This window comes from Symphalangus syndactylus, chromosome 14, assembly GCF_028878055.3.
Source record: "Symphalangus syndactylus isolate Jambi chromosome 14, NHGRI_mSymSyn1-v2.1_pri, whole genome shotgun sequence".
NCBI classification, from domain to species: Eukaryota; Metazoa; Chordata; class Mammalia; order Primates; family Hylobatidae; genus Symphalangus; species Symphalangus syndactylus.
Window position 1 is genome coordinate 104365258 of NC_072436.2, and position 7090 is coordinate 104372347.

At 40.2% G+C, this 7090-nt stretch overlaps 1 protein-coding gene across 9 annotated transcripts in view; it reads right to left on the reverse strand.

Annotated features, from left to right (window-relative positions):
- The window catches only part of VIT (vitrin), a 117395-nt gene extending 111363 nt beyond the window's left edge, over positions 1-6032 (reverse strand). For all 9 annotated transcript variants that reach the window (XM_063618151.1, XM_063618150.1, XM_063618149.1 and 6 more), the window contains exon 1: positions 5768-6032. The gene's annotated coding sequence lies outside the window, so the exon portion shown is untranslated. The remainder of the gene's footprint in view (positions 1-5767) is intronic.
- Positions 6033-7090: the final 1058 nt, after the last annotated feature.

A 7090-nucleotide genomic window follows, 5' to 3' on the forward strand; every position in this document is an offset into this window, starting at 1 on the left:
GGCTGTTGCATTTGCTTTTCCCTCTGCCTGGAATGCTCTTCCCTGAGGGACCCACATAGGTTGCCTCCTGGCTTCCTTCATCTCTCTGTTTAACATTCACCAAATCATGCAATGCAAATCATCACCCTGACAGCTCTCTGCATCTTACTTTGCTACTTATATTTTTCACAGTCCATTATCACCACCAGGCCTCTTACTGTATTTGTTTATTATGCGCCCCCAGATTGGGAAAATGGAAATGATTTTGTTCACTCTTCTTCCCAAGCACATGGGATTGGGAATAGCACATGGAGGTGGCCCAATAAATATTTGCTCCTGCTGTTGTTGAATGTTATCTCTCTTCCCCCAAATTCTTTTTGCCTTTTGCAGTGCAGATTTACTCACTATGTTGTATAAACATGGCCGGCCGGTCTGGGCAAGTTAACTTGCACCTTTATGTCCAAAGCATGTTTTCTCTGTCTGGAACAAAAAGAAGCCTGGTGGAGGGAATTCACATAGCATTAAGATGCCAGCGACCTGATCCCTTGGAAACTAGATGTAAGGTTCCCCCGAGGGCATAGGTATATGTTTTTTCTTTTTGAATACGAGAAGAAAGAATGTAGAAACAGAATGCCTTCTCACTATAGCCTGAAGGGAAGTTTTTATGAATTTTACCACACGTCCACACAGAAGTTTAGCCTTTCTCAAACTGAAGGAAAGAATTTGAGAAATGTTTACTAGAGTCTCGTCAATGTAGAGACCCTTATCAGGGAAAGTGATTTGCTGAAGTAGTTTGAGTCATAAGGAAGCATGATTCTTTCTGCGACAAGCTGCTGAGTTAACCTTCCAGTGAAGATAAAGGAAAGGTTTTGGAGACTGGCTACACAGAGGGTTTCATGATGGAGTCTCCTCAGCGTTCCCTTCGCTCGCACCGCCTAACTCCCCGAGTCAGCTTTTCCCCACCCACCCAAAAAGGAGATTATCCAAGAATGACAGAAATAAAAGCCCTCTTCTCCTGACAAAACTTCCCCTGTGAGTTCCTTGCTTCCACGCCTCTTCATTATTATTACTACAGTGTCTCTACCTGCAAGGAGGTACATTTATTTATTTATTTATTTATTCATTCATTCATTTATTTTTTTTTTTTTTTTGAGACGGAGTCTCGCCCTGTCACCCAGGCTGGAGTGCAGTGGCGCAATCTCGGCTCACTGCAAGCTCCGCCTCCCGGGTTCACGCCATTCTCCTGCCTCAGCCTCTCCGAGTAGCTGGGACTACAGGCGCCCGCCACCACGCCCGGCTAATTTTTTGTATTTTTAGTAGAGACGGGGTTTCACCGTGGTCTCGATCTCCTGACCTCGTGATCCGCCCGCCTCGGCCTCCCAAAGTGCTGGGATTATTTTTTGAGACGGAGTCTCGCTCTGTCACCCAGGCGCGATCTCGGCTCACTGCAAGCTCCGCCTCCCGGGTTCACGCCATTCTCCTGCCTCAGCCTCTCCCAGTAGCTGGGACTACAGGCGCCCGCCACCACGCCCGGCTAATTTTTTGTATTTTTAGTAGAGACGGGATTTCACCGTGGTTTCGATCTCCTGACCTCGTGATCCGCCCGCCTCGGCCTCCCAAAGTGCTGGGATTACAAGCGTAAGCCACCGCGGCCCATTTATTTTTTTTAAAGAAATTTCACTTGGCTCGATAATTATGTTTTCAGGGACGGCAAAGACTAATTTGGTGCTGTCACAGAAAAACCAGGACCATGTGTAATTGTTGCCTGGCAGGTTAAGAGTATGACTTTGGAAGTAGACCTCTTGGATTTGAAGCTGAGCTCCATCCCTTACTAGCTGTGTGGCTTCGGACAACTTACTCAACTTATCAGTGCCTTCGTTTTTTTCATCTGTATAATGGTGAGGGTAAGAGCCCACCTCATGTGTTTGCTGTTAGGGTTAAATGAATTAATATATGAAAAGGGCTTGAACAGTGGGTGGCACATAAGAATAGCTCTGTGTAAGCAGTTATTATTATTATTATTATTATTTAATTGAGATAGGGTCTTGCTCTGTTGCCCAGGCTGTAGTGCATGATCATAGCTCATTGCAACCTCGAATGCCTGGGCTCAAGTTATCTTCCTGCCTCAGCCTCTTTAGTAGCTGGGACTACAGGTAAGCACAGCCATGCCTGGCTAATTTTTAATTTTTTAGTAGGGACATGATCTCACTATATTGCCTGGGCTGGCCTCAAACTCCTGGCCTCAAGCAATTCTCCTGCCTCAGCCACCCAAAGTGTTGGGTTCACAGGTATGAGCCACCACACCTGGCCTGTTATTATTGTTGTTGTTGGGGTGATGGTTAATCATTATGACACCACCACCACCACCACTGCCACCATCATCATCATCACCACCACCATCTTGCAAAATGCTATGTGTGTTTGAGGGCCAGGAATTTCACTGTCTTCTGCAAACCACAGGGAGATACATTTTAAGACAGTGAGAGGGAGACCTTTTGAAGTTTCTCAGATTACAACCATCACAGAAGTTGCCTCTCTTATTTATTGATTGACTAGCTCAGATCCTCTGGATAAAGAGATGGCAACAAGTTTTTAATGATTATATTAATATCACATAATTCCATGAATCTATTTGCTAAACGTGTTCAATTAGTTAATGTGTAAAAGTTTGAAGATTATTACAAATGATTTGTTTCACAGCTGATCTGATTTCTTTATTATAGTCACACACAATTAAAAAAAAATTTACTAACATTTGGGTGCTGACAGGGTGCCAGGCACTGATCAAACCTCTTTGCCACAGCTCTGTGGGGTAGGCAGTAATAATAAACCCCTTTTGTAGATGAGAAAAGAGGCCAAGAGACCTTAAGTAACTTGCCAACATTAACAGGTTGAAAAAGTAACAGAGCTTCCTGCCTAACACCCACAGGACCCATAGCACAGGAAGGGCCATTTTTGCCTTGACCTGACATGTAAGGCTTTAAATTAAGGCATTTGACATTCTTTCCACATGGGGTTATACTGACAGTCACAGAAATACAGCAGAAAACTGAAAAAAAGTCTTTCATACAACTTGGACCCACAGTCTCCAGTACACTATGTATATGTGTGTGCATATATATATAAAATCTCCTCTAATCATCTTGTGAAGAATATGGAGACATCTATATAGATGTGTGTGTGTGTATATATATATATATATATAAAATCTCCTCTAATTGTCTTATGAAGAATATAATTATGTTAAATTTCATTTTTGTATACATATAAGTCTCTGGTTAGGTAAACATGCATATTTAAAATATACCGTAAGTTTCATAGCACTATTTCGATACTTCTTCATTTAGCAATGTACAGAGAGTCTCAACAATGAAATTTTCCTGGCCACGTTTTGACATTGGAGAGGTCCCTGTGCATAGAACCATAGGATTGAGAGGCAAGCTTAGAGACTATCTTGTGTAACTTCTTCATTTCGTATGTGATGAAATAGAGATGGAGACATTGAGTAACCTCTCCAAGGCACCACGGCTAAATGCCCTTCTACTGACAGACCCATGTGTCCTTCTTGTCCCCACTGCTGCTGATACTTGGCTCACACCTTCAAGTGTTAGCAAGGAGAGGGGAAGTTGCACATGTGGACACAGCATCATGGGAACGTGTTGGGGGCCATGAAGTTTTTATTATATAAATGCTTTCTAAAGTAATCTTTTTTTTTTAGTATGTGGGAAATAAAAGATTACATTTCTTTTCTTTTCTTTTTTTTTTTTTGAGACTGAGTCTCACTTTGTTGCCTAGGCTGGAGTGCAGTGGTGTGATCTCAGCTCGCTGCAACCTCCACCTCTCAGGTTCAAGTGATTCTCCTGCCTCAGCCTCCCGAGTAGCTGGGATTATAGATGCCTGCCACCATGCCTGGCTAATTTTTGTATTTTTAGTAGAGATGGGGTTTCACCATGTTGGCCAGGCTGGTCTCGAACTCCTGACTTCAGGTGATCTACCCACCTCGGCCTCCCAAAGTGCTGGGATTACAGGTGTGAGCCACTGCGCCAGGCCAAGATTACATTGCTATAGAAGTTTTGACATTTCAAAACTACTTTGGAGCTGAGAATCACTATTGACCCTTGTGTCCACCCTGGGAGGGAGAGTGTACAGGCATTGCTATTTCTGTTTTTCAAAGAGGGAAACAAAAGTCAAGAAATGTTATATACATTTTCCAAGGTAATAGGTAGAGGCAGAGCTGTTACTATAATTTAGGACCCCTGGCTTGGCACATGCCTTGAACCATAGTGCTTTCCTGTATTCAATGTGTCTTATAGGAATCACAGCTGAGAACAGCACAACCATTTTTGTTCTCATGATGCTATTCATAAACCATTCTCAAACCTCATGTATTTTCTCTGAAAGAAACTATTCTTCGTGTGATCAGTAACTTGGTGGAAAAGACAGATCTTCTTAACAATATTCATGAAGTAAACACTTTTAGGGTAGATGTTAAGCATTTCCAATTTTCCTAAGGTATTTTTTTTTTTTTTTTTAGTGGTGAGGCATAAGATATATTTAAATGAAGCTTAGCCTGGGAAACCAGCATATTGCAATAAAAAATGCAAGTCCTTGCAATCTTGTAATTCTTTGTCTAAAGCTTTTTATACAAAAGAGGGTATTTTAATTCAATAAATAAAAGATGGGCACTTCCAGCTCTCCTACCAGCGCTAGCTACCACTTGCAGCTAACACATCCAGAGAGAAAATACACAAACAAACAGTGTTTGATCCTGCTTTGCTGCAGGGTGTTTTCATCTTTCAAGAGACCAAGGGAAAAACAACCTCAGAACTTTACCATCAAAACTTCCAAATTTATTGCAACACAACGTAATGGCAAAATACTATTTTCTTAGCACACGCAATTTTGAGCAACCACCATGGCCAAGAATGCTTGGTTTTATTTTTACAACAAGTCCTAAGAAAATTTTTAATTCCACTCTTGATTTAGGAATGGCAAAGATGCTGTGGGTTGTTCGGAGCAAACTATCATGTCTAATTATTCAGTCTTATCCTCTTTCTTTAACCTGTGCTTGAGGCGTTTATTTCATGTTTATACTAGTTGGACACAAATCATACTTAAAAGAGATTTCAAATCCTGTCTTCCTGTGAAAAGCTGAGCTACAATGGCAGACTTAACAATGCCAGTCCCTTCTTGGGCTTATCAGTAACAGAAGCATTCAGCCTAAGAAAACACTTTAAGTGTAAACAAGACACGGAATTGCACATCCAGCCACATTCCACTGAAATCTGTCTGAATAGAGAGAAGTAGAGATCCACGCGAAATAGTTTCTCTTTTAAGTTAGCACCAATGTGCCCATTTCTCATACTGCTATTCACAATCTTTATAAGCAATTTGCTATATTGCTATTACATTCCACATATTCCAAGCAAAGTTTTTAAAAAAGCAAGATAATAGAGACTTAAATTACTTTAAAATTCTACACAAATGTCATACTTTTCAACTTATTTGTAACCATAATTAAATTGGTTTAAAGAAACAGTAAAAATCTTGTTATAATATTAACATCAATGCAGTTTATTTATAATTGATAAATATATATGTATATTACTAGTTGTTTACAAGGATGCCAAGTACCATCCATTTTCATCTCAACTCCCTTGAAACTGAAATTTGTACAGGCTGCTTACTCGGTCAAGGTTTGTATTGTAGTTTCTTAAAGACAAATACATTTCAATAATAATGAATGGGAAGTAACTATATACACAGCTTAGAAATTCATCAGACATACCTTGTTTGAAGAAGGCAATTTTTTTTTCAAAAATTTTTCACCATACAGAATGAATATTCTTTTTCCCTTAGGCTTTTCTGCATCACAAATCCCATCCAAATTATTCTAAGGAAGAAACAGGGAGAGGTCCAAGAACCTTTTCTCTTCTCAGAGGAGCTAATCAAACAGTCCCATCAACCTCTCAGTACTTTGAAAAACACATTTTTACACCCCCCCCCACACACATACACACACACACATGCTCACACATACTGCTTCTCACACTGGTTTTAGTGCTGAATTAGGCGGTCCTCTTTCAAATTTCCACTCCCACTGCTTTTTTTTTTTTTTTTTTTTTGGTAAGGATTTCTAAATATTCTTTTGTAGCCCAAAGCACAGACTTTTAGTAAGCAAATTCTACAATTTGACATTCTAAAAAGTAGAGGAGGACCACTTAGATAAAAATGGAAAGTAAAAGATATGTTTTAAAAATTACTTCAGCAGGGGCAATTCAATTTTTTCTTTCTTTTTCAAAAGCTAGTGAACAGCTGGACTGAACTGCACGAAGAAGGAAAACTGTGCAAACACTCTCAAACTTATTCTACTGGACTCCCACTTTTGAATTGAAAATACGTACTTTTTCCTACATATTAATTTTTTTTTTGTTTTGTTTTGCTTCAGTCCTTTTTGCGTTTTGGCAAGTTTTATGAAATGACTCAATTATATGCTGGTAGTTACAGGACACAAGCTAATCATAGTGGGAAGCAAAACCTGACTCATGTTTCAAAAAAAATACTGATGAATAATCTCACATGAAATCTGCCAGTTTTAGTTATTTATATATTAGTGTCATCAGTGAAATCTAAGAGATTCAGATTCAAAATGTGTATTAACGTATCACAGCATTAAAAAAAAATCAGACCAAAAAAAAGTACATCTGGCAGATCTTGAGATTCCAATGTCCTCAGTGTGGCAGAGCATCTGTTTTCAAGCACAGGAGAAGGTAGCAAAGAGTCATTCCTCCTCCTGCTGGGGAGTGTGCACTCACGCAGCTAGGGAGGAGAATCTTCTTCCATTCGAGAAGCCTCCTGTCCTCATCTGTTGGCCCTGGAACTGCTCCTTATTTAAGATCATCGTTTGACAGATCTTGTGCTCTAATGCCAAGTTATACATGGGATGATTGCTGGCACGTCTTCATTGGCTATATAAAATGTGGCCAAGAAGATAGGCTCTCACGGTAAGAAGTCTGTGTTGATTAGGAGGAACTTTGGCCCAGCTCTCTGGTCTAAAGCTCTCAAATGTGACTATGTGAATCTGGGTGGGATTCATCTGCTCAATGCCATT